This window comes from Pyxicephalus adspersus, chromosome 9 (assembly GCF_032062135.1).
Source record: "Pyxicephalus adspersus chromosome 9, UCB_Pads_2.0, whole genome shotgun sequence".
NCBI classification, from domain to species: domain Eukaryota; kingdom Metazoa; phylum Chordata; class Amphibia; order Anura; family Pyxicephalidae; genus Pyxicephalus; species Pyxicephalus adspersus.
In genome coordinates, this window is record NC_092866.1 from 36,631,656 (window position 1) to 36,657,515 (window position 25,860).

A 25,860-nucleotide genomic window follows, 5' to 3' on the forward strand; every position below is an offset into this window, starting at 1 on the left:
GGATCCTGCGATCGCCGCTGGACCGCGGGGATCAGGTAAGGGGGACCCCCAAAGGTACCCCGAGTGTGACTCGGGATTACCGCTTTTTGCAATTTTTCTGGCCCCGAGTCACACTCGGGAACACCCCTTAGGGGGTTAAACATTCAAAGTGACTTGTAATGGACTGTAGATGCGCACAGAACAGGGAGCAGGTGTGCGCTAACTAATTGCTATGACCTCACCATTGACAGAGCAAAATACATGAGGCTCATTTAAACAACTTCTTCTTGAGGAAATTTCTGTAAAAACAGAAAATGTATGAATAAAGGCAAATGAAAGTTTCATGAAAATACAGTTACATTTAACATAGAAAAAAGATGCTAAAAGCGGTAACCGCGAGTCACACTCGGGGTAGATAAACCTATGGGAAGTAATAGTAAATCGCTACATACCTGATCTGCCGGCGTCATGCGTCGTCCTTCTCTGCGATGTCCATCTTCTTTCTTCCTCCGGCCGCCTTTCTCTGCACTCGATGAGTCACCGTTCCATGCAATACAGTGGATTTAAATGTGTAAAAACAGTACATTGTCTTTCAAGAAAATTTATTTCACAGTATATTATAATAGTATGAGTATATTATTTATTTATTTATTTTTTAAATTTAAAAAAATTTTTAAAAAAATTTTAATAATTTAATTTATTATTTTGACATGATTTTGTGTTTTAAACTTTTTCATACTCATACTATTAAATTATTCTGTAAAATAAATTTTCATGAAAACAATGTACTGCTTTTAGACATATAAATCCAGAAATGAACCCCCCAGGAGGTTAATATATTAAATTCAAAACATCCGTGTAAATAAAGATTGATAATAATATGCTGTGTTAACATCTGTTGTTTGTAAAATTGTCTATTCCGATTCCTGTATCACAGGAAACTACAGCCAATTCAATAAAACTGATGTCATTTGTGGATTCAGTTGACCTGAAATACACTAAATATTGTAAAAAAAAATCCTTGGCAAGTGAAATTTTTTTTTTTTGTTGAGCTGTGTAATAAATAAAGTAACAGTGTAATGACACAATGATGGTGAATTTTAGACTCCTGGATCTTAATACAGAAGTACTTTGTAACTGTCTGCACCTGAACTGCTATCATATGGGTGGAGATTCCCCCTGCACATTCTGGGCCTGATTTATCAAGCAAGTGCGCATAAGCTTGCAGTGCATATATATGCGCCGATATATGGACCGTATTTCTGTGAGCCGGAGCTGGGGCCGAGTGCTAGTACACTCAAATAACTCAAGTATGAACTCAGCCTTACAGGTCCATGTTAGCGTCAAAAAGAAGCTCATTCCTTTTACACCCTCGTCAGCTGATTCCACATAGATGTCTACAGAACCTGTTCTATTAACCGCTTATACAAGTAGAGCCCCCCCCGACAGAGTGGAGAGGGTGTCAGCAGTAAGTTTGTGTTGACGTCAGAACAATAATCCACAAAAAACGGATCCTGTCTGTGGAGCATATGCCTTCACTCGGTCAGCATTTGCTCAATAATCCATCAGTATTGCTAATGCCAAAAAAAAAAAACAGGAGCTGATCCAAAACAGAGACACTTGAATGGAATATTTGCATGTCTTCTGTGTTTTGTACCCACTCCTGCTTTTGGCTACCAAATCATAAGCCAATTCTCATGGGACCATACAGGCCTTACAGCTGCTACACAGACAGGATCCATTGTGCGTCTCTTTTTTCATTTCTTCTGACAGATCAGAAGAAGAGTCAAAAAAAAAGTGATGTCATCCAGGCCAAAAAGGCAAAATAGTGGCCCAGTCATGGAGTGGGTAGGGTGAGAGAACAGCTTGAGAAGTCCACAGAGTAGCACAATGACATAGTGGTGAGGTGGAAGCAGCATTAGTAGGCCACAGAGGGGCCTGATGACAGAGTGTGGAGGTGGCGGCAGCAGCAGCATCGGGCAGAGACCACAGAGTGGCACAATGACAGAGTCTGGAAGTGGCGGCAGCGGCAGCATCAGGAGGAGGCCACAGAGTGGCACAATGACAGAGTCTGGAGGTGGCGGCAGCAGCAGCATCAGGAGGATACCACAGAGGGGCAAGGTGACATAGTGTAGAGATGGCAGCAGCAGCATGAGGAGACCACAGAGTGGCAAGGTGACATAGTGTGGAGATGGCAGCAGCAGCATCAGGAGACCACAGAGTGGCAAGGTGACATAGTGTGGAGATGGTAGCAGCAGCATCAGGAGACCACAAAGTGACCCGTGACAGAGTGGGGTGGTGGGTGGCAATACCAGTACCCGCTGACAAAGGTGGGTGAAAGAAGGAGCATTTGGCATCTGATGTGTGGCATTAGGCGGGTGGCAGCATCAAAGTAGTAGCTGAGGCAGGTAGCCAGAAGAAACCGGTCTCTTTTTTCAAGGTTTGGGTGAGGCGGCATGGATCATCTAATCAGATGCATCAGGCATTGGTGGGTGGAAATCCTGGCAGATCCACGCCTGATTCATCTTGACAAAGGTCAGTCTCTCCACATTTTGGGTGGACAGGCGAGTTCTTCTTGGGGTAACTATGGCTCCTGGCACACTAAGCTCTGATGTCACAATACTGGCCCGGCAGGACAGCTTTTCCAGGGCAAACTCGGCCATTTGTGGCCACAAATCCAGTTTGGCTGCCCAGTAGTCCAGCGGATCCTCAATGACGGCTGGCAGAGTGCACTCCAAGTATGTCACCACCTGCTGGTTCAGGTTCTGTTCTATGTCTAGCTGCTGGTGAGTATTTTCTTCAGTATGCGGGTAAAGAAAGCTGCTCATCAGCAACTCTAGACTCAGGCTGCTGCTGATGGAGCTGGTACTGCTGCTGCCACCACACCCCTCCCCAGCAGCCTTGGCAGTGGAACGTGAGTGCAGAGGGCCCCCCCGGTCAGACCTGTGAGAGGATAAAAAATGGCGCAGATAGGAAGCGGCCAACTGACTACATAGGATGTCTATACTGTGTAGTTCAGTTTGTCCTCCCTCTCAGCGGGTGTAAAAAAGGCCCCCATTTTGGACCGGTAGCGAGGATCCAACAAGGTGTAGAGCCAGAAGTCATCCCTCTGCTGAATGGTGACAATTCGGCTGTCACTACGCAAGCAAGTGAGCATGCAGCGGGCCATTTGTGCAAGTGACTCGGAGGGACTGTCTGCCTCCATCTCCACTTCATACTGCCACGGTGTGTCTGGGTCCTCTGCCTCGTCTTCCTCATCTCCCCTATGCTCCTCTGGCTGCTCCTGCGCCTCCTCTCCTGTCACCTGAGTAGAAAAACCACCATTTTCGCTATACATTGCCTGTGCTCCAATGTCCTCCTCCTTCTCCTCCTCCTCCTCCAGTTCAGCCCCCACTGGGCTCATGTGGCCGTGAGATCTAGGCGCCATGTCTCCAGTCCCCTGACCAGCCAGATTTACGAGCATCTGTTCCAGGACATGAAGCAGTGGAATGACAATGTTCATCCCGTAGTCCTGGCAACTGACAAATAACGTGGCCTCCTCAAAGGGCCTGATCAAACGGCAGGTGTCACGCATGAGCCACCACTGGCTGACATCGAAGTTACACATGGGAGTACTATCCGCTTGGATCAAGAATTCGTTGATTGCCTTTCTCTGTTCGTATAGTCGGTCCAACATATGGAGGGTGGAATTCCAACGGGTGGAAACGTTGCATATCAGCCTATGTTGGGGGATGCTGTTCTGCCGCTGCAGCTCAAGGAGTATGTGCTTTGCGGTGTACGAGTGGCTGAAGTGCATGCAAAGTTTCCTGGTCATTTTTATGATGTCTTGCAGATGGGTGGAAGACTTCAGGAACCGCTTGACAACCAGATTGAACACGTGTGCCATGCGCATGGCTCAGCCTTCCTTGAGGCAGCGCCGACACCATGTTCTTCCTGTAGTCGGTCACCATGGTTCCGATTTTGAGTTGTCGCGGAGAAAGCCAGGATTCGATTTCTTGATGAATCACACGGAGCAGTTCCTACCCTGTGTGACTCTGTTCGCCCAGGCAAACCAGGTGCAGAACAGCGTGACACCGCCGTGCCCTGCACATGTGGTATGCTGGAGGGGCACTGTGAATTGTCTCTGCAGTGGAGGCTGAGGACACGGTGGACGATGAGGAGGCAGAGGCGGACGTTGCCGCAGGACCAGCGGTGTGAGAACGTGGAGGTAGGAGCGGTGTCACTTGGCCAAGTTGCTGGTGTGGCTGTGCAGGGACCACATTCACTCAGTGGGCCGTAAAGGACATGTATTGTCCCTGACCGTAGTTACAGCTCTACACGTCGGCACTGCCGTGCACTTTGGCAGTCACCGACAGGCTCAAGGATTGGCCCACCTTCTGTTCTACATATTTGTGCAGGGCTGGTACTGCCTTTTTCGCAAAAAAAATGACGGCTTGGGACTCTCCACCTCGGCTCGGCACAAGCCATCAGTTCTCTGAAAGGTGCAGAGTCCACCACTTGAAAAGGGAGGGACTGCAGCACCAGCAACTTGGACAGGAGCACATTCAGCTTCTCCGCAGTGCACGCATACTGTTGTCTCTTGGCAACCGCTTCGGTGACCGATTGCTGACGGAATGACTGAGGAGGAGTAGGAGGAGGAAGAGCAGGAGCATCTGGACCAGCAGAAGATGGAAATGACATACAGCTCCCTTCGGCTGAGGTGGTGGAGCCTTGACTGCCTGAAACCCGGCAGGCTGGACCACCACATCGTAGCCACGGTTCTCCCAGGCCACTTTATAGTGACGCCGCATATATTGACGCAGGACCGTGGTGCCAACATTTGCACCCTGGCCACTCTTCACCTTCTGCCCACATATTCTACATATGGCCATGTTAACCTCCGGCGGCCTAACAAAAAACTGCCACACCGCCGAGTAGGGGATTTTCCCCCCAACACTCTGCACTGACTGACTGCTACCGCCGCTGCCTCTGTGAACCCCTGCACCACTACTTCCCGGGCAGGTAGGCTGCGAAGCAGGTGGTCTACCCCGGGTACGTTTGGCTCCCGACCTTCCACTGCTGTCACCCTGCTGACTCCCAGCCATGCTACCACCTTGCTGGCTCAGCCGCTGTCTCATGGGCAAGCTGCCACCCCCTTCTCCTGATGATGATGAAGCCCCTTCTTCACCCGGCTCCCAAGTGCGATCGGCTTCATCAGCATCGAGTAGTGTCTGCACGTCACTGATGTCCTCCTCAACGATCTCTGGGTCAGGAGCCTGACCGCTCGCAAAACCACCTCCCACGCCACTCTCCTCATCACTATTTGCCCGCCTAGCGGAGGAAGCGGCGGATGATACCTCCTGATCTTGGCTGGGCAGAAGCTGCTGACTGTCCTCTACTAGCTCGTCCTCGCTATATAGTGGAGCTGAGCCCACAGCATACGATACTTCTGTGGCTGAGGGAACAGCAAAGGACAGAGGCAGGTTGAGGACAAGTGACGGCACAGGGCCTGCTCCCCGGTCATGCCAACTAAGGGTTGTGTCTGACGAACCCACCGACTGTTGGCTGGGGGTGTCTGATGTCCCTGGGATAAGGTGGATGACAGAGTTAACCAATCAAGAACCGTTTGGGTTGCTGGTCAAGACACGACCGCTAGATGACACCGGGAGCTTAGGACTCTCGCTGCGATTTCTGCTGACACGCCCCCTTACTCTGCTGCGACCTCTGCCTGCGCCAGAAACATTTTGGCCTCTGCTACTCCTCTGTGCATGGCCTGGCATTTCTCTGTCTTTCATACTTTTAGCTGAACTAAATAAATTAAAAGCAAAATAAAACACCCCTAAAAGCGACAAATATATTTTTCTTTTTGTACAGAAATAGGCCACTAAATGCTTTTACCACAAATAACTGCAACAGTGAACTGCGTATATATTTTTCTTTTTGTACTCAAATACGTCACTAAACGCTTTCACCACATATAACTGCAGAAGTGAACTGCGTATATATTTTTCTTTTTGTACTCAAATACGTCACTAAACGCTTTCACCACATATAACTGCAGGAGTGAACTGAGAATTTATTTTTCATTTTTTACTGAAATAGGCCACTAAATGCTTTTACCACAAACAACTGCAACAGTGAACTGCGTATAAATTTTTCTTTTTGTACTGAAATAGGCCACTAAACGCTTTCACCACAAATAACTGCAGAAGTGAACTGAGAATATATTTTTCTTTTTGTACTGAAATAGGCCACTAAACGCTTTCACCACAAATAACTGCAGAAGTGAAGTGCGTATATATTTTTCTTTTTGGACTGAAATAGGCCACTAAACGTTTTCACCACATATAACTGCAGAAGTGAAATGCATATATATTTTTCTTTTTCCACAGATATAAGCCACTAAAGGCTTTTCAACATTGCACTTGCAACCCAATAACAAGAAGAAATTGCTGGAATGACAGAGCTGTATAATGGCTATTTGGATCCCCAAATAATCTTTCCCTGCACTGTAAATTGCTTTTCTAGCACTGTCCCTAGCGCCTTCTGACGTCTCTCCCTGCACTAAGATGCTGTGAAATGATTCCTCCCTATCCTTTCCCTGCACTTTTAATTCGTTTTTTGAGTTTTTCTCTCACAATGAGGTTTTTGCTATCACTCTCCCTAGCGCCTGCACACGTCTCTCCCTGCACTCAGAACGCTGTAAAATGTCTTAATCCAAGATGGCTGGAAATATTTAAAGGACTATAACATCACAGGGCTGGCTGGCTGCTGATTGGCTGCATGCATGGCATTATGGGTCATCCCACCTTTTCAGAGTTCCTTGCCCCATGTCCTCACACGTGTAGCCACCATTTTAGGAAAAAATTGCGATTTGTTACCACGAATCGCGAGGAAATTCGGATTTGTTGTGAATCTAATTTTTCCTGAAATTCGGATCGAATTCCACTTTGTCAGCCTCGATTCGCTCATCTCTAATAGTAAGCATTAGGCAATCTTTTCAATTTGAAGCATGTTAGGCAATATGCCCAAAAAAATCCTCACGCACAACTATGCGCATCAAACAAGTGAGTTTTATTAAGCCAATTGTGGGGTTTTTAGCCTTACAAAAAATCACAGAAGGGAACTGCTTAAAAACAAGCAAAATTGTCTTTTTAAATTGTAGGTCCTGGAAGATTGTGAAGATCACATAAAAACAATCCCCCCAAAAAACAAACATAACAACATTATTCAAAATAAACCCATTTGCTAAAAGGTCACATCAAAATAAAGAGACTACACCGACACGTGACATGACATGACAAAATAAAAAAAACACATCTAAACCCACATTTTTATATAAAGCCAAATTAGTTAAAAAATGGCCAAACAAATATTGCATTCCAAAAATACCATAACATTCAGGGTTTAAAAAACAAAACCAGCTATTGTGCTAAATGGTAATCAAATGTAGCAACATAGATTGGGCTAACAAACAAAACAACAGCCCCTCCTTAAAAAAAAATAAAGACAGGAAAAAAGCAAGTTAGACACCCTTATATATGCTCATCATTATGCGCACAGGTGCTAAAAATTAACATGGAATTGGGCAGGGCACAGTCAGTGAAATTTGGCTGTTTTTCATAATCATTTGTTGATCTGATCCTTTAGATTTGTACACCAGTAAACAGCTATTCAAGAAAAAACAAAAAAAAAAAGGTAGAGGAGGATTTAATGTTAAAGGATTTTATTTGATGTGTGTGTGTTTAGTGTAATTTTTCAACTTTTATTTTGTACAGGTTATCCCACACTGACAGGATGATTCCCACTGGTGCATTAATTCATAAGCACAGCCGTGGGACTACTGACAGTGTGTGATCCCCAGGCACTAGGGGTTACTCGAGGACAAGTCACGCCATTTAGCTCCAGTGCTCCGTGATTGGCTGAGCAAAGCGGATACCTGATGATGCTTGAGCCGTCATCAGGGTTTCCCCTGTTTATTCATTCATCACTAGAGTTGAATGGGGAGACTTGTTCTCATGTAACCCCGAGCGCCTGGGGATCCCACACTGTCAGTAGTCTCACAGCTGTACTCATAAATGAATTCAGCTGTGTGAATCATACTGTCATTGTGGAATAACCTGTCAAAAAGTAAAAGTAGAAAATTTACACTAAACACACAGAAAATAAAATATTTTAACATTAAAGCCTTGTCTTTTTTTTACACATATGTTAACCCTTTCAGGAAATGAGTTTAATGTAAAAGGGGTTTAATGTGAAAGGGGTTTAATGTACCCCTGTACTCCTGCCCCAGGGTGAGATGGTGGAGATTTGAGAGTCTTCTTAATAAAGGGGGCTTCCAGATTCCAAAGTCCTGCTAAAAAACACTTTTAAAATACCCCATTGTTTTCAATGGAAGCTTTCTTAAAAAGCTTACAATCGCTTGTGCATAAAAACGCATATATATGTGAAAGTTTTCATGCTTTTTTCAAACATATGATATATATATATAGATACATATAGATATACATATATATAAATATATATATATATATATATAGATATAGATATATATATAATGATATATAAATGATTTGATATATAAATATGATATATGATATATAAATACATAGGAATATAGTATTAAAGTATGAAATATCTCTTTTCAGATTTTTAGACTATATTAATATGTATTTATATATTTATCATGCATATCTATACATGTATTTATAATAATTATATATGGCATTTTTTAACATCAGCTGTGAGCCACATAGGTTTTAATTTTAGCCTCTTAAATGTATTACCCATTGGAATATATTTTCAGTATTTTTCAGTGTGCTTTTGTAGAACAGACTTGAAACATTCCCATTTCTGTTCTGTGTTCTTTGAGGACAATATTGTCTCCCAGTCCAAGTCACAGACAGCCGCCCTTAATAATGGAAAATTTGCTCTCTTAAAATAAATGTTTTTTTTATATTTCCTGTTTTTGCTTCCTGATTACAGCATACAGTAAATGAAATCATATTATGATAAAAATATATATTAATGTATATAAAATTTTAATAACAATGATTATTATAATATGAATATATATATATATATATATATTTTCATATATGCCGTATTTTCCGGCATATAAAACGACTTTTTAACCCCGAAAAATCTGTGCCAAAATCGGGGATCGTCCTATAGGCCGGGTACTTACCAATTACATACAAGCTGCTGTAAGCACACCAATGAGAAAGTTAGAAAGTTTTAGTACTTCCTGGTTGTCAGCAAATGAAGGCTCGCCATTGGTTGTTTAGTATTCTTTTGCTGCCACATTTTGAATCATCTGTTCGGGTGCTGCACATAGGGAGAGACACCATGGTGGAGGGACCGGGCTGTACCCTGAACAGGGAGAAGATCCGAGCTCGGGTTACCAAGAGTCAGACAGTGTCAGAGAGCTTCGGGGGAACGCTGTGAGCCATGCGGTATAGATGTATTTATATGAGTGTTATATATTATTGTGATTTACAAATAAGCCACTAGGTGGAGCTGTGTGGCTACTTTACATAGAAGGGTAGACAATTCTATTATTTAAAGTAAAAATTTTGTTTGTTACTGTTTTTTTTTTAAGTGCAACAAACTCTATATTTTAACTGGAAAAGCTGGGGGTCGTCTTATACGCCCAGTTGTCTTATACGCCGGAAAATACGGTATTTATACATACATATATATATTAAGGCTTTAAAGGCTTTAAAGTAAAAATACCAGTGACTGTTGATTCAGAGAACATCCGACTGCCTCATGGAATCAGGAAGTAATTTTTTTCCCCTGTTGAAGCAAATTGTACCAGGGTTTTTTTGCCGTCCTCTGGACAAACTATGTCTTAAAGGGTTTTATACCTGGGATATGTATATTTCCCTAGTGGTTGAACTTGATGGACTAATGCCTTTTTTCAACCTAACCTACTATGTAATATATATAATTATTGATGAATATATTTATAAATATAAAATATATTTAAAAATAAGTTATATAAGCAAACAAGAATTTGTGTGTGTGCTTGTGACTTTTGTGGGAAAAATCTAGTTCACTGGCAAAAGCGAGCTCTCGCCCGCCAGAGCTCTCAGAAATTTATCACTAGGTGGATCCTCGGGTTCAGCATCATATGCATTTAGATAGGTGCCTATGTAAAGAGCAAAAATCTGTTAACTTTTTCTAAAGCAGAAAATATTAGGTCATTTAAAAATATGCTTATTTCTCAGATAATATATATGTTTGAAACATTTGAACAGGCCAAACATTTTTATTTAGGGCTAAGTGAAAGATGTGTGACATTTTAAAGAATGATTTTTTAGGGGAACAATGACTTTTAATGCAAGCTCGCAAGTGTCAAGCTCACGGAGATGCGCGGCTCGGAGCAAGAGAGCATTTCAGTTGATAAATGCCGGATGAAAACGACAGCGTATTCTCGACGGCTGAAAAATGATTGGTAAATCAACTGATCTCGGATCTCGAATACACGTGCACGAGTTTTGTAATTGGCTTGATGAATCAGGCTCCCCGTCTCAAAATTGTAAGTAATTAACTTATAAAATGCTGTGTGCTGCTGTGACATGAGTCTAGGATAGTGGGGGATCTTCATTCATTTTATTTGCTGATCTGAGGCATTACATCAAGAAAAAAGCCCTATCTGCATGTCATAGTCTAATAGCCCTAAGTGGGCACTGATTAGGTCAAGAAATTCTGTTTAAATAAAGTAAAAGAGGAATCAGTCCTAATATCTATTCTGTAAATTGGGAGAGAAGCTTCTTAGCTTCATTTTTAATAGTTGACATATAGTAAAAGCAAGTAATATACACAGCTAAAAGAAGATGAAGGTAAAGGATTTACAGTGTATTATAGTTTAAATGTTGGGAGTTCTTGCCCAAAACAGTGGTTTCCTCCTTAAGGAGATTATGGTGTTGCCAATCCCTAAATCAGGTTTAAAACATGCGTACCAGGATGCCGTCAGCAACACTTAAGTGTCTTAATTTAAGTGGGCAGCGGTGTCTTACACACTCCTTATGCTGCACCTCTTCTAAGCAATTCCCTCCTTTTTTGGTTTTTTGAATATTACAGTGTTAAAAAATATTTTGACCTCCGGGAGGCCACTAAATGGAGATGTTTGTTACACTATGATGTTGAATATCTTATTGACCAGAAGTTGTCTGTACTAAATACTTTTTGTTACTCCTATATTGTATGTTAATAGTTTCTTGGATGTCAAATTTAAAAATAAAGTTTAAAAAATAAAACAAACATAGAATATCGGTGCTAATTCCTCATACCAAGCGTCCAGCATGATGGTGGAAGTGTGGTAATGGAAACATATGATTTTAGGAGAGCTGTGAATAAACAAACGGCCATAAACCTCAAAAATCTGAAACAATGTAAAAAAAAAAAAAGTGTCTCAAAATTCCTCCACAAAAATGTGAGTCATACAGATAATGATTATGTCAAGTTTTTGCAGCTAAAGGTGGTTCTACAAGCTGTTGAATCATAGACTGTAAGATGACACAAGCCAAGAAGCTGTTTGCACCCTAGTTGGGAAGTGATGACTCGACATGATTGTTGTCTAATACACCTATGTGGATGATCTACCTAGGGTAACACCATGCTCATAAAAGCTAACGTAAACTGAAGAAAAAAAAATACTTACTTTTACCTTCGCAGATCCGTTGATCCCTTTGGAGGTTTCCTGGATCGGGTCCCACATTGTCCTGTTATCCTTCTTCATGTCTGCACAGAGGAAGCCTTGAGAGCCTCTATCTTCTTTGCCCTTCTGACGCCTTCTTCCTATGTCACCCAATCTCGCTTGATCTTGCGAAAAGAAAAAAAAAGAATGCCGACCTAACTGCCCATGCGTGAGATTAAAGAAAAATCTCCTTCTGCGCATGTCTGAGATCGGGCGTGTGCAGAAGGAGCAGCCAGAAGCCTACTGGGATCCTTGATGTATGTATCTCTGGAGGCCAAGGATTTATTTGATTGCCAAGGATTTTACATATTTTCAGCACTTCAATCAAGTTGAGGTCTGGATTTTGACTCTGACGTTGCCATTGCAACACTTTTGATTCTTTTTTTTCTGACACCACACTGCACCAAGTCCCACCATCAAGCTTGACAGTGGGTATGAGGTATTAGTGCTGATATTTGTTTTTATTTTGCCAAAGGGTTGTCTTCCGCTTTATGTAAGGTAAAAGTTTTAGTTTAGGTCTTCTTTAAGAATATGTTTAAGGATGCTCTGCAAATTTTGGACAAATGTTTGTATCAACTGTGTACATGAGCAACATTAGTAATTTAGTCTAATTTTCCCGTTAGTATGTCACTATAAACTGACATTTGTTTCTGCATTTAATTATTACAAATCAGTGAATTTGATCTCAACTTTATTTTCAGTTTTCACTATGAGAACTGTACTCTAAAGGCATTAAGCATGAAACACTTAGGACACTTACTATACTACTTGCCTCCTGTTGCAGCAGTATTAGTAATTACCTATAAATTAGAAACTCAGTTACTAATTAAATGGCGAAACTTAGACTTTAGAAATTTAGAGAAAATAAAATCACATTCTTGCTTTCCAGTGGTTGTACAGATTTTCCTATTCAGTATTTTTTACTGTATTTAGTTAGGTCAATAAACAGAAAGGCCTAATGCATTTCTGACTACATTTTAATAAAATTTGGGTAATAAGTAATAGCAATAATTAATAACATATACCATAACCTCTTGGGTAATGTGTGGTATATAACAACATATGTCAGCAGCAGGGCAGCTGGTAGAAAGGAGGAAAACAGGGTGATAGGAAATAGGGGGGACAGGACCATTGGTTTAGACCTAAAAACAAAGAATGTGAGTACTGAAACCCTCGGAGGGTGAATGTGTCTACAGGTACAAGGTGTCTGTCAAGTTTTACATTTTACGATTTTACCATAATTTATTTTCATGTAGCATTACTTGAGTAACTCGAAATCTAGTTTTGGTTATGTGAAGAGAATATTTTACCAATAGTCTGTTTTCCTGCAACAATGACATATGTCATCAGTTTAAAACAAGCCTTCCACTTTTTATTAGAAGATCCACTTCCAATACCCAAGTCACCTTCAATATGTACGTGAAAAACATACCTGTGAAGCCTAGTCTTCTTTGTTTTTTACCCCTACTTCAAAGGTGCAATTTTAAAGCCTTTGAAAAGGATTCCTATATAGCTGCCAATAAAAGACAAAAGACATTTAGCATTTGCTTCAATTTTAATGCAACATGCAGCTTTGTGTCAAAGCTGTGTCATAGACATAGGTTCCTGTGTTACCCTATGGTGTTCTAAAAACAAAGCAGAGCTGAGGCATGTTGCATTTTTCTCACCTTGCAGATTGAAGCTCCCCCAAAGACATGGAGACAAGGCCTTACTTAACCCCTCATCAACTGCAAGCCTGGACACGAATGATGTCATGCCCTTTAGGGAAGAGTTCCATAGAATGTGGAGTAGGCACATTTGTTTTGCATTCCACAGTACTCCCTCCAAAAGGACAGTGACACCATCCTTATCTAAGCATCACGAGTGGTGGACAAGGGTAGGGTGAGTATATATGTAATTTTATTTGTCACAAGAATGCTTTTTCAGTGATTAAAGAGGCCTGGGTAAGAAAGCAGACCTTCCATTTTTAAAAGAAGGTTTTAAATTGTAGGTTGGTAGGCTCTTGGCTTAAAATTGAGCACATAATGTGTGCCAAAGATTTAGTAAGTATAGTAAATATTTCGGTACAAAAATATTCTCCACATCTCCTCACAGAAACATGTTGAGGGATGAACTTTATTGTTTGTTTTTGCTACAGTTATCCTGCAAAAGCAGGACTTTGTGGTTGACCAAATTTGAGTCCAATCATCTTGCTCTAAGACCACACCTAGGTCATAATGATTTTCTAGGCATATTGCAGGGATCATCACAGGGAGCTAAATTAGAAAGCAGATTTGAAAGTGGGAAAATTTTTTTAAGGTGGGTCTCACAGGCACATCGAATGCTGTTAAGGTAAATGTAAAAAAAGTGATTTTTTTCTTTGTTTATTAGCAGTGTCAGGAGTGTAATATGTATGTAAGCTAATATGTAGCTTGCAGTTTTAACCTGTATTATGCAACAAGGTACTCAGTAGTTAACCAGTAGTTCTTTAGCTTTAAATGGGATATTCTGTTGAAGCACACCTATGCCATGTAAATCACACCTATCCTTTTTAACTGACACATTTATTGAGATGGGAATATTCCATGTCATATTTTTCCAAAATCATATTTTTTTGTCCTACGGTTGCATTATTTTCTACTTTTTTAAAAATATGTGTTTATTTAATCCCTCTAATTACCTTTTACCTATTTTTTTTGCACAGAAGTGCATATTTTCAAAGCTAAAGACAACAATCCATCCTCTGTTCAGAATGACCTCATTTGTCAGCTAACGTGGCCCTAAAAAATTCCAATTTCTCCAATCAGTAGGGCAAAAGACCCTGTAGCCAGAGCAAAGAGTAGAGGAGTGGGGGGCTAAATGAAAAACAAATGTTTAAAAAGAACAAAGTTTATTAAATGTTGAATCTAGTGAACATTATCACTTACTTGGAAAGTAAGAATAAGGATTACCTGGTCTTTGTAGTTTCTATCACATCAATCTATCACTGAGCTGTGTGCTTATTTGACCCTATTTCGTCGCAGGCACTGCCATCTGCTTTTGCTTCTCCTCCTGGTTCTTGATCTTTGGCCATCTTGATTGGAGGTGCATTGGATTGGAGCGCATACAAAACTCAAACGTTTTTCCTAAAGGATAGTAATCAGGCAGGAAAGTATGTGTTAATGCAGAAGGGATGTTGCCTGTTCACAATCATTTAAAGTAGGACTATAGTTCTGTTCTAAAACCTTGTCAATCCTAATGTGCTGTTTTAACGTTTCCTTTGAAAATACAGGCATGGTAGGTATAACTGTTTGGGAAAACATGCATCTGCCTGTAGAAAGTTATAGTGAGGGTTAAGTTTACTGAGTCTATTAGCTTGTAAACTATCTTGTTTATTACTTTTGATCTAAAAGGTATGTTTCACCTTTCTGGGCTAATTTTTAGTTGGATCGGTCAGAAGCTCAGTCCAAGTCAAAGTTAGATCAAGTCCAAGTCTCACCCATTCTAGAGCCTAGTTGTTAGAGGGGGTTGGATATATGGTTGTTTTTTATCATTTGGTAATCTCATTGTGCATGCTATGGGTGGACTTGTTTTAATTCCTCAGTTCTAGAAAATAATTGTTTGCGAGTTCCTAGCATTGTTGGTTTATATGCTTGTTGAATAGCAAAACACAAGATTGGGATGGACAACATAAAATCATTAAATTCCCATGTAAGAATACTACTTTTGTAACAAGTGAAAAAAAGTGTGAGAATAACTGCACTATGATCAGATCATGATACAAGTTTATTGTTTGCGAGTTCCTAGCATTGTTGGTTTATATGCTTGTTGAATAGCAAAACACAAGATTGGGATGGACAACATAAAATCATTAAATTCCCATGTAAGAATACTACTTTTGTAACAAGTGAAAAAAAGTGTGAGAATAACTGCACTATGATCAGATCATGATACAAGTTTATTGTCTGCATGTATCATTAGCAGGAGAATCAGTCAAATCAAAATGAATTGTGAGTCTGGAAGTGGAAAGTATATTTTCTGAGTGAAGAATTTAATTATCACCCGGTATCCACCGCAGGGTACTGTTCAAGTCCAAGCTTGGAACCTGATTAAATATTTAATTTTCAATACAGTAAAGATATAAAAGTACCCTGAGCTAGTGGAGGACACACCTAACCAAAAGCATATGTAAGAATGGTTATCTTCATCCCATTTATCAGAGAATTTGTATTAGTATCCTAGAAAGCTGACTGGAACAGTTTTGTAAACACCAGTGACATATTTTCTTTGTAATTGTGACATTTTCCACCTAAAAAATCACAATCCCCCAACACTCACAGACTATGCATACTATGATGTGTTGCTAATTCCTTGGATTGTTCTATAAAAGAAAAACTCTCCTTTGAAAACATAAATTGATTGCTAAACCAAAAACTGACCAACAGGTCCAATAGTAACCAGTTTTTTGCAAGCAGTTTTGAGCGTTACTACTAATCTGAAAATGTCATTGTCCCTTAAATATGTTCATGTACATAAGCTTTTTATATATGGTTATTTAGATACGTTTTATTCCACCACTGAACAACACTGAACAATATGAAATTACTCACACAAAGTTACGAATATCTAGTTCCAAGGGGTCTATGTATAAAGTGAATCTGACATTCCCTAAAACATTCCCTGGTAGAGAAACAACTACTGCCCCTGAAACACATGAGCCTGGAAGATTCCCCACCAGGGAATATTTCAGTGAATTTCAGATTCACAGTTTTAAAAGTAGACCCCTAGGTGTGCCCATATTCTTTTTTTTAGCAGAAAAATAGTAGTACACAGCATATATTACATTTCTTGTTGTATAACTGCTTTGCATCAGCTTTAACGCTCATAACAAATTTCAGTTTCATGTTTCTTTTTTCGGATATCTATATACTCACTTGATCTGTATTCACACTTGACTCATTAATATTGTGCGAAACTTTTCCATCTCAATGGCAAAGTTTTTTTGTCATTTATGTTGCCTTCCACATAATAAAGAACTTGGATATGCTAACCTTTTTTCCAAACCTTCCGCTGGGTGTTGAAGGTTTTCTCAGGGTAATGGAAATATAAATAGGTGGTGGCATCACACAAAGCCTTGATAAGGGATGTGCAATCCAACAGTTTCTTCTTGTCTTCCAATCATTTTTTAGCCAGTACCAAGAGTGTCATCGTTCTTTGATATAGCACATGCATTTTTGTTTTTTCCATAATACCTATGGCATATCATTTTGGTTTATGTTGTTATTTAAAATTTGCTGGATATCTGATTGCTTAAAGTGACTGTCATGTTTCTTTTATTTAAAGTGTGTTACATAATGTAGAGTGTAATCCTCCATCTGATTATTCACCTTACTATCAGTGACAGCCTAAGAGCCCACACCTTTAAAAAATCAGCAAATGCAGCTCCCAAATTTCTATACTCACAGAACAGAAATATAAATTGCATGACCTCATCCCTTCTCAGACCTCTCATCACAGCCATGCTAAAATGATGTGTCAGTACCTACTCTTTAACTTTGTCAATATTTGTCATTGTTTGCCAATCAATTTAAATGTGGTGATCTCACCAGTTACACATACACCTGTGTGAATTCAGCAGACAGAACAAATTGTTTTCTCACTGAAATGAGCTTGCTTTTGTGATGCCAGATTAAGTTACTCAGACTCTGATGACTAAAGGCAATATTCAAAAATTTTCTGCAAGTACAAAGAATACATGTTGATCTGGCCAAATGCAGTGCCTACCCATCATCCGTCAATCACTGCATGGAACTGTAGCATCACTTAAATGACTGGTGGTGGCAACATTTAGCTGCTACTCACCTCCAGTGCCAACCTTTTTACAGCAGTGAGCACCTTTCCTAGTTGCTGCCTTCAGATTGGGGAGCAGGGAGATTTCACAGCTGTAATATATGTTGTGCTGATGGCGGACAGGAGCAGCAAAAACTAAGAGACTCCAAAATAAACATGAACAATTTTTAAATATATTTATGGTGCAATAATACAGTGTCTGTTCAGTTTCCGTTAGTCTTTGTAGTCCATTGAACAGATTAATTTTTTTGTGTGTGATTAGGTCAGGAAATGACATAAAATCTCAATAAAAAAAAAAAAGACAGCTAACATTGTAAACCTGTCAGATGTTTTCTTTACTCTTATTAAACACTAAAGCCTTGTTATAAATCCCCACAGGTGTTGAAAAAAAATCTGAAATTTACCCTAAATCCAAGGGTTACCTCAAAAGTGCAATCACAAGGTTCATAGTTACATAGTAGGTTAGGTTACAGTGAAGAATCCCTTCCTTATTCGGTGCTTAAACTTCTTTTCCTCCAGACGCAGGAAGTGCCCTCTTGTTCTTTTTAATGATCTCAAAGTGAATAATGGGGAAGAGAGTTCTGTATATGGACCGTTTATATATTTATACAGGGTAATCATATCCCCCTTAAACGTCTCTTCTCAAGGGAGAATAGATTCAGTTCAGTTAATCTCTCCTCATAGCTGAGCTCCTCCATTCCGTTTAATAATTTAGTTTCCCTTCTCTGCACTCTCCCCAATTCAACAATTCAACATTCAATGTCCTTTTTGTGAACTGGTGCCCAAAACTGGACTGCATATTCCAGATGTAGTCTGACCAATGCTTTGTACAGGGGCAGGATTATGTCTCCATCTCTGCAGTCTATTCCTCTTTTAATACAAGAAAATACTTTACTAGCTTTAGATATTGCAGCTTGGCATTGCATGCTGTATTAGGTCTATAATCTACCAGAACCCCCAGATCCTTTTCCATTTCTGACTCCCCCAAATGTATTCCCCCTAGACAGTATGAAGCATGCATGTTGTTAGCTCCCAAGTGCATAATTTTACATTTATCTATATTAAATGTAATTTGCCACTTGGCTGCCCAATCAAACAGTACATCCAGGTCTGCTTGTAGATTATAGACATTCTGTATGGACATAATTCCATTACATAGTTTGATGTCATCAACCCTAACTTGCATATTAACCGTCTGTGGGGTACAGTGTCAAATACTTTAGCAAAGTCCAAGTACACTATATTTACTGCTATTCCACTGTCTACCTGTTTACTTACTTCCTCATAAAAAAAGAGTAAATTTGACAACTTCTGTCTTTCTTGAAGCCATGCTGACTATCACTTATAATATTATTTTCTAGCAGAAACCCCTCTATGTGGTTCTTTATCAAACTCTCTAAGCCCTTTCCAACTATGGACGTTAAACTAACAGGTCTGTAGTTACCTGGTAATGACTTTGCTCCCTTTTTGAAGATAGGAACCACATTGGCCTTACACCAATCTATCGGTACCTTGCTAGTGACTAAGGAGTCTCTAAAAATTAGAAATAATGGCTTTGAAATAACTGAGCTCAGCTCTTTGAGGACACATGGATATAATCCATCAGGTCCTGGTTCTTTGTCAACCTTAAATTTTGCAGCTGTTTCTCAATCATATCAATTCTGAGCCATTGTGACTCACTTAAGGCAGTGACATTGCTATTATGAATTTGGATTTGAGCTATGCCATTTTCCTTCGTGTACACAGAGCTAAAAAAAAGTGTTTAGTAAATCTGTCTTGACTTTATCCCCAGTTACCAACCCAGCGACATCCTTTAAGGGGCCTACATGCTCAGATCTGATCTTTTTGCTATTATTTATTTGAAAAATTGGGGGGTTTGCCTTACTTTCCTTTGCAATCTGTCTTTCATTTGGAAGTTTTGCACATTTTATCCCCTTTTTACATCTTTTGTTATATTCTTTATAGGTTTCAAATGATGACAGTGATCCTTCATTTTTGGAATGCCCTTTTCTTGTTCCTTATGGCTTTTTTAACATCAGCTGTGAGCCACATAGGTTTTAATTTTAGCCTCTTAAATGTATTACCCATTGGAATATATTTTTCAGCGTGCTTTTGTAGAACAGACTTAAACATTCCCATTTCTGTTCCGTGTTCTTTGAGGACAATATTGTCTCCCAGTCCAAGTCACAGAGAGCCGCCCTTAATAATGGAAAATTTGCTCTCTTAAAATTAAATGTTGTAATCTTTCCAGTTTTTGCTTCCTGTTTACAGCTTACAATAAATTAAATCATATTATGGTCACTGCTACCCAGATTCTCTGTTATTTGCACATTTGTTATAAGCTCTGCATTGTTAGAAAGAACTAGGTCCAACAGAGTATCATTTCTAGTTGGGGCTTCAATAAACTGTACCATAAAATTATCGTTTTTAAATTTCCTCCCTTTTGCTGTTCCTGTAGTGCCATTACTACAGTCAATGTCAGGGTAGTTGAAATCTCCCATGATTAAAACACTTCCACTTTTTGCTGCTTTTTCTATCTGTGCAAGTAGTTGATTTTCTATTTCTTCCTTAGCACTGGGGGCCTATAGCATATAAATAATTAATTGTGTGGTATTCAGCCCCACATTCAACTCCACCCATAATGCCTCAACCTCATTGCTTGTTCCATCTGCAATTTCTTCTTTCACATTCACTTTTAGACTACTTCTCACGTACAGACAGACACCACCACCCTTTTGTTTGACTCTGTCTTTACAAAAGAGAGTGTACCCAGGAATATTGACAGCCCAGTCATGCGAAGAACAAAGCCAGGATTCAGCAATACTAACTAAGTCATAATTCTCCTCACTCATTAAGGCTTCCAAATCCCCTATCTTGTTTGCTAGACCTCTAGCATTGGTGAATACATGCTCTTTAAACCATTGCTGCTTTTACTATCATTGTTTGCCAAATCATTTTGTTTTTTTGGTACAATTAGTACTGCACAATCCAATGTTTGTTTGTAACATGGGAGGGCCTCCATACAATTATCCATAACCTTCCCCCCAACTATCCCCAAGATTCTTCAGCATTTGTTATATTACCTTCCCTAACTGCCCTACCAAGTCACCCCTAACTTTCAATATACAGGAAGGGTGCAGAAAGGAATGCCCAGCCCAGAAATTTGAAGTAAAAGAGGATCCTGCAGTATCATGTGAAATAGAAAAAAACATTGCTGGGGGACCTTAAGGGGAGGGGAGGGTAAGTCAGGAGAGGAATGTTGCACCTGTATTTGGTCAGATTTCTATTTAAATAATTGTAATAATAATATGTAAGTTCATTTGGTGTAAATCCCAGATTGTTAGATCTTTTTCTCAGGCATTACAGTGTTCATAATATGGTCTGGAGCTGACCAGGAAAAAGGAGCAAAGCAGAGGGCTGGCATGACCAGGGGCTATGTGGATCAGGCAGGGGAAGAGTTAAGAGGAAGTAAGAAAGAGAAAAGTGGGGTTGTAAGGCCCTAATCAGTACCAGTATTCTCTAGACAGCAGTCCCCCAATCTAACACCACAGTCTTTACCTATAACAGCCCCCACTCAGCCTCGGGGGACTGGTTGCATCTCCCAGCACTCGGCTGCCCCCAGGACTTGGTGCGCAAGCGATGGTGTCTGGGGATAGGTCAGCAGCTGACCAGGAGCCCACAGATACACGGTACAGAAATTACCAGGGAATCCGGTAAACAAGCTGAAGTCAAACACAGGAGATCAGTCCACCAAACCAGGTACAAAGGAAAAGGCACAAGCTGAGTCGGGGTCACAGGCAAAGGTCGGTCCAGGCTCAGTTCAAGCATATTGTCAGGAACAGGCAAAGCTCAGCAACAAAAAAACACTAAAAAAATGTTTTGTTTTGTTTTTTTTACATTTTTATACAGATACACATATTACAATAAAGTACTAAAACAGAACAGAAAATTTGCATACATTTTTGCATATTAAATTGAAGAATCAGGGCACATTTTTCCTAAAAAAATAAAAGTCTATGATCCAAGGCTAAAGTAACAAAGTCCATTTTGTAGTAGAAAAAAGGAACATAAAGTCCATTTCGTAGCAGGAAAAAAAAGTCCATTCCTGAAAGCAAAGTACAGAGTCCGTTTGTAAAAGGTAAAACAAAAGTCCATTTTCCGGAGTAAAAAAAAAAAACAGGATTATCTTTTGAACAGGTAAGTACATAGCCTTTTCCAACATATACAAAATATTTATACATATATTTTTGACCATAACCAAAAAACATTTTCACAAATACAAGGTATGTAAATTTTTGCTTTCCTTTTTCACAAGAAAAAAAAACATATATATTGGCAAATACACAAAAAAGAAATTAAGCAAGTGTATTCCGCATATACATTCCCCAGTACCCATTTTATTGCAATAAAAAAAAAAAAGAAATCAAACATTTTGCTCAAGGCATACTTATTACACTCCTTTCTTGTTTTCCATAAACAAAAATTTCAGGCAATTTATAGAAATCCAAAGTAGCTTTTTCTTCTCTACCGAGAAGGAAAGAAGAGGACCGTACATGACAACCTGGTGGTCAAGTGTTTGAAGGCCTGTTAAAAATTTCAGCAAAGGCCTGGCTGACCGCCACACAGCCCTTGCGTACGGGCAATTCCAAAAGAGATGTAGTGTTGATTCCTCAAACATACATCCAGACTGGGGACATACAGGAGAACTCACAAAACCCCACCTATGCTGAAAGGCACGCAGGGGCAGGCACTCATGGACACCCTGCCAAGCAATATCTTTTAATTTGTTTATTAGAAATTTTTCGTCCACATTTTTTCAAATTTGTGCTGACCTTTCTGACCATTGTTTTGATGGTCAAAAAGCACTCCCAAAATTTTTATAGCTTGACATGATGTTGCAAATGTTAGATGTTGAAGCTGCAATTTGCTAAGATAAAGACATTTACACTTGTTGATATTAAGCTTGAATCCTGAGCCTGTACAAAAAATGTCAGTGTTTAGAACTGCCCTGTTGAGAGCAGCCTCTGTGGTACAGAGGACAGCAACATCGTCCATGTATGCGCAAATTTTGGCAGACTGACCACCACTCCCTGGTATAAGGACTACCCGGATTACCCTGTCCTTTCTTAATGATGACAGAAGTGGTTCCAAGGCACAGATCAATTGAAGAGGAGAAAGAGGGCATCCTTGTTTAACTCCAGACATGAGTTGAACATCATCCGATAAGAAGCCCTTGACTAAGACTTTGCTAGAAGCACCACTGTAAAGACATTTGATTTGGTTGATTAGTGTAACAGGAAAACCCATTTTTTTCAACACAGATATGTGAAACGTTGCCAATTTTTGCTTTCTCTCGTTTGAGTACTATAGCACATCTCTCAGTAAATTTAGACCATCATGTGCATTTCCACCAGGGATCCCGCAGACCTGATCATCCTGGATAACTTTATGAACAACTTCTTTGACTCTATTTACCAGAATCTTGGAGAATATTTTTTTTTATCTGTGTTGAGCAAGGTTATGGGACGCCAGTTCTCCAGGTCTGATAGGTCACTTTTTTTAGGGATCAGAGTAATGACTCCCCATAGCCAGGAGTCTGGAGGCCTGTTAGATGACAAAACTTCCTGGAAAATCAGACACAAATAATTTTGCAGGAGATCCCAAAATGACAGATAAAATTCAATTGGCAAACCAATTGAAATCTTAATCTTAAGAAAAGACTTGATGGTCCACATGATCTAATTTAAGCTTCAAAGCACCTACCACCTCCTTGGTGACAATTGGATCTATTTCCTTTTACCTAAAGAGCTCTGCGTAGAAACCCTGGGCCTCCTTTAACATGTCAGATATTGTGACCTTATCGTTGCGTTTTTGTATGTTTTGTTCTAAACTGATTGCTTTTTTAAAGAAAAACCTAGAGCATTTTTCGTTTTTTTTCTAATTTTACCATTTTTGCATTTTAAATAATTTGTCTCCCTTTAGCAGTGATTGCCTCTGCTATTTCATTTTTTAAATTTTTTAATTTCCTCCTTCATTTAATGCCATTTTTGCTAAACTTAATAAAAGTTTGGAGCTGTGTCTTTAGCCTCCGGTACCATTTTACTTTCCTCCTTGCTTCCTGTATTCCTTTCTGGATAATGTTGTTTTGGAGAGTGATTTCCCCTGGAGTGATAGAGCGATGGCAAAAACAAAAGTCAATGCTAGACCTACTAATATTGCTGGACCATGTATAACCAGGATCATTTGGATATAACTTTTTCCAAACCGCCTGCAACTCAAGATCAGCCATCGTGTTTTTAAGCTGTTTAGATGTTTTAGCGGGCCTCCTTGTTCTACAGTCGGCTCGCATTTCACTTGGTAATACAGAGTTAAAATCACCACAAACAATTGCAGGGGATGAAGCTGGAATGAAGAACTGTATGGTGTTAAGCGATTCGCTCATTTTTCTCCGCGGAGCAGTAGATACTAAACACCCTGAGTTCCTTCCCCATAGATTTCACTGTTGCCATCATAGCTCTCTCAAGTACAATCTCAATAAATGATGAAAAGGTGACTTTGTTCCCATTTTTCGTTGCAAAGATAAAAAATACCTGTAGCTGAATTTCCATTGTCCCCTGACCATACTGAAGGGCTGTGAGTCCAGGATTGTCTGAGGTGTTCATAATTTGGGTGGTGGTCTATTTTGCACTCCTGAAGACAAAAAATGCTACAGTTAATGCTACTTAAATAGCTAAATATTGCTGCCCTCTGTACAAAGCTTTTCAGACCCCTGACATTCAGGGAACACATTTTAAGCTCCCCCATTTTTAGAGTGGTAGGACTCTATACAGACACTGGGTGCTGGACTGAACGGTTCCTTGTCTGAGTTGGTCAAAGGTGGAATTGCTGCAGATGGTGGAACTTGTTGACTCAACTCGGTTTGTTGACTCAAGTAGGGTCAACTCCTCAATGATACCTGAATAAGGTTCCTGGTCATCAACCTGTGCCGATACGCCAACTGCAGCAGACTTTTCACTGCAGCTGCGCTTAACTGTGGTTTCCTCCTCGTCTAAACTGGACCGAGACTCATGCCTGGTCAGTCCCTGCAGACTCCTCCACTGGTCTGGCTTCACTATCTGAAACAACTTCAGGACTGCTTGGTAAGGCTTCCATCTCTTCCTCCTCATCCACCAGCTCTGACTGAGATAGTGCTGCAGGGGCTTCAGACACTGGGTCACCCTGAAGGTGTGCAGCCACCTCTGCCATATGAGCAGCTACAGAACCCACACCCCCTGACCGCAGATCTTTGGCTGCTTGTACAGTGGAGGCGACATCCGCCCATGACCGCTTACTCTGATTTGGACACCCTTTAAACAGATGAGCAGAACTTCCGCAAAGCGTTACACACTGGTTTCAGAGGACAGTTTTTAGTTTCATGACCAGTTTTGTTGCATCTTTTGCAGAGAGAAAATTTGGAGGTGCATGATCTTTCTGTATGTGAATACGACCCACACTTTCTACAAAAAACTGGCATTCCAGGATAAAACAGCGAACCTCGATCCCACCCCAGGGCAAAAGAGGACGGAGGGTGTTTCAAAGCCTCCAATCTCCCCAGGGTCAGACATGAACTTGACTCAATATTGAATTTTTCAATTCCATATATCACAGACATTTTAAATTTTCTTGGGCTCAGATAGAGAGGAACAATAATTATGGAGGAAATTCTAATGTCAGCGTCTTTTACAAACAGGTTAAAAAAGTGGATTGTTAATATTACTTCCTCCTGTGAGTACAAAAGTACAAATTCGCAGCCATCAAAGACCTCATTTTCTAGCTGTTTTTTTTCAGATTATTGTGCAGATTATTACATTATTACAAGCACCCATTCCAAGTGACAGAATAAAATGTCCTGACCTTTGTTCTTGTAGGCAGTGGATATCCTTTTTCTTCACTTTGAGTTTTTCCACTAAGTATTGGTCCACAAGTTTTTGCAAGGGGAATGCTCCTCTTTAATTTTTCGGTACCAGAATTCTAAAGGACTGGCGAACTTTCCCATCCTTATCACTTGCATATGAGATAATAAAGCCTCTCCTCTCTCCTCTCCTCACAAGATCTTCCTCCATACTGCAAAATGAGCTGAAATAGATAAACTACACAGGAAATAAATCCTGGTAGCAATCACTCCTCACAAATTTTCAAATAGCTTGTCCCAAAAGCAACATGGGGGGCTTGATGTACCCCCCAAGGCCGAGACAGGCTAATCCCCTGCTGATTCTTCAGCACAGATAAGCCCAACTAACGCTAGAAAAGGGACCGAAGACTGGAAGCAGAGAGGCTATAAAGCCCCAGCAGCCAAATACAGCATGGGGTTGCTTCAGGAACCACTCTGCTAATCAGCTGGAACACAGCTC

General features: G+C 40.2%; 1 protein-coding gene and 1 long non-coding RNA gene across 2 annotated transcripts in view; one reads left to right on the forward strand and one right to left on the reverse strand.

The window, feature by feature from the left end:
* LOC140337666 (uncharacterized) overlaps window positions 1-25,860 on the reverse strand; it is a 93,001-nt gene that overhangs the window by 44,496 nt on the left and 22,645 nt on the right. Inside the window, exon 2 of the long non-coding RNA XR_011922113.1 lies at window positions 14,593-14,766. This is a non-coding gene — a long non-coding RNA (uncharacterized lncRNA). The remainder of the gene's footprint in view (window positions 1-14,592; window positions 14,767-25,860) is intronic.
* Window positions 9,159-25,860, forward strand: part of ZFTA (zinc finger translocation associated) — a 61,368-nt gene continuing 44,666 nt past the window's right edge. Inside the window, exon 1 of the mRNA XM_072421441.1 lies at window positions 9,159-9,413. The gene's annotated coding sequence lies outside the window, so the exon portion shown is untranslated. The remainder of the gene's footprint in view (window positions 9,414-25,860) is intronic.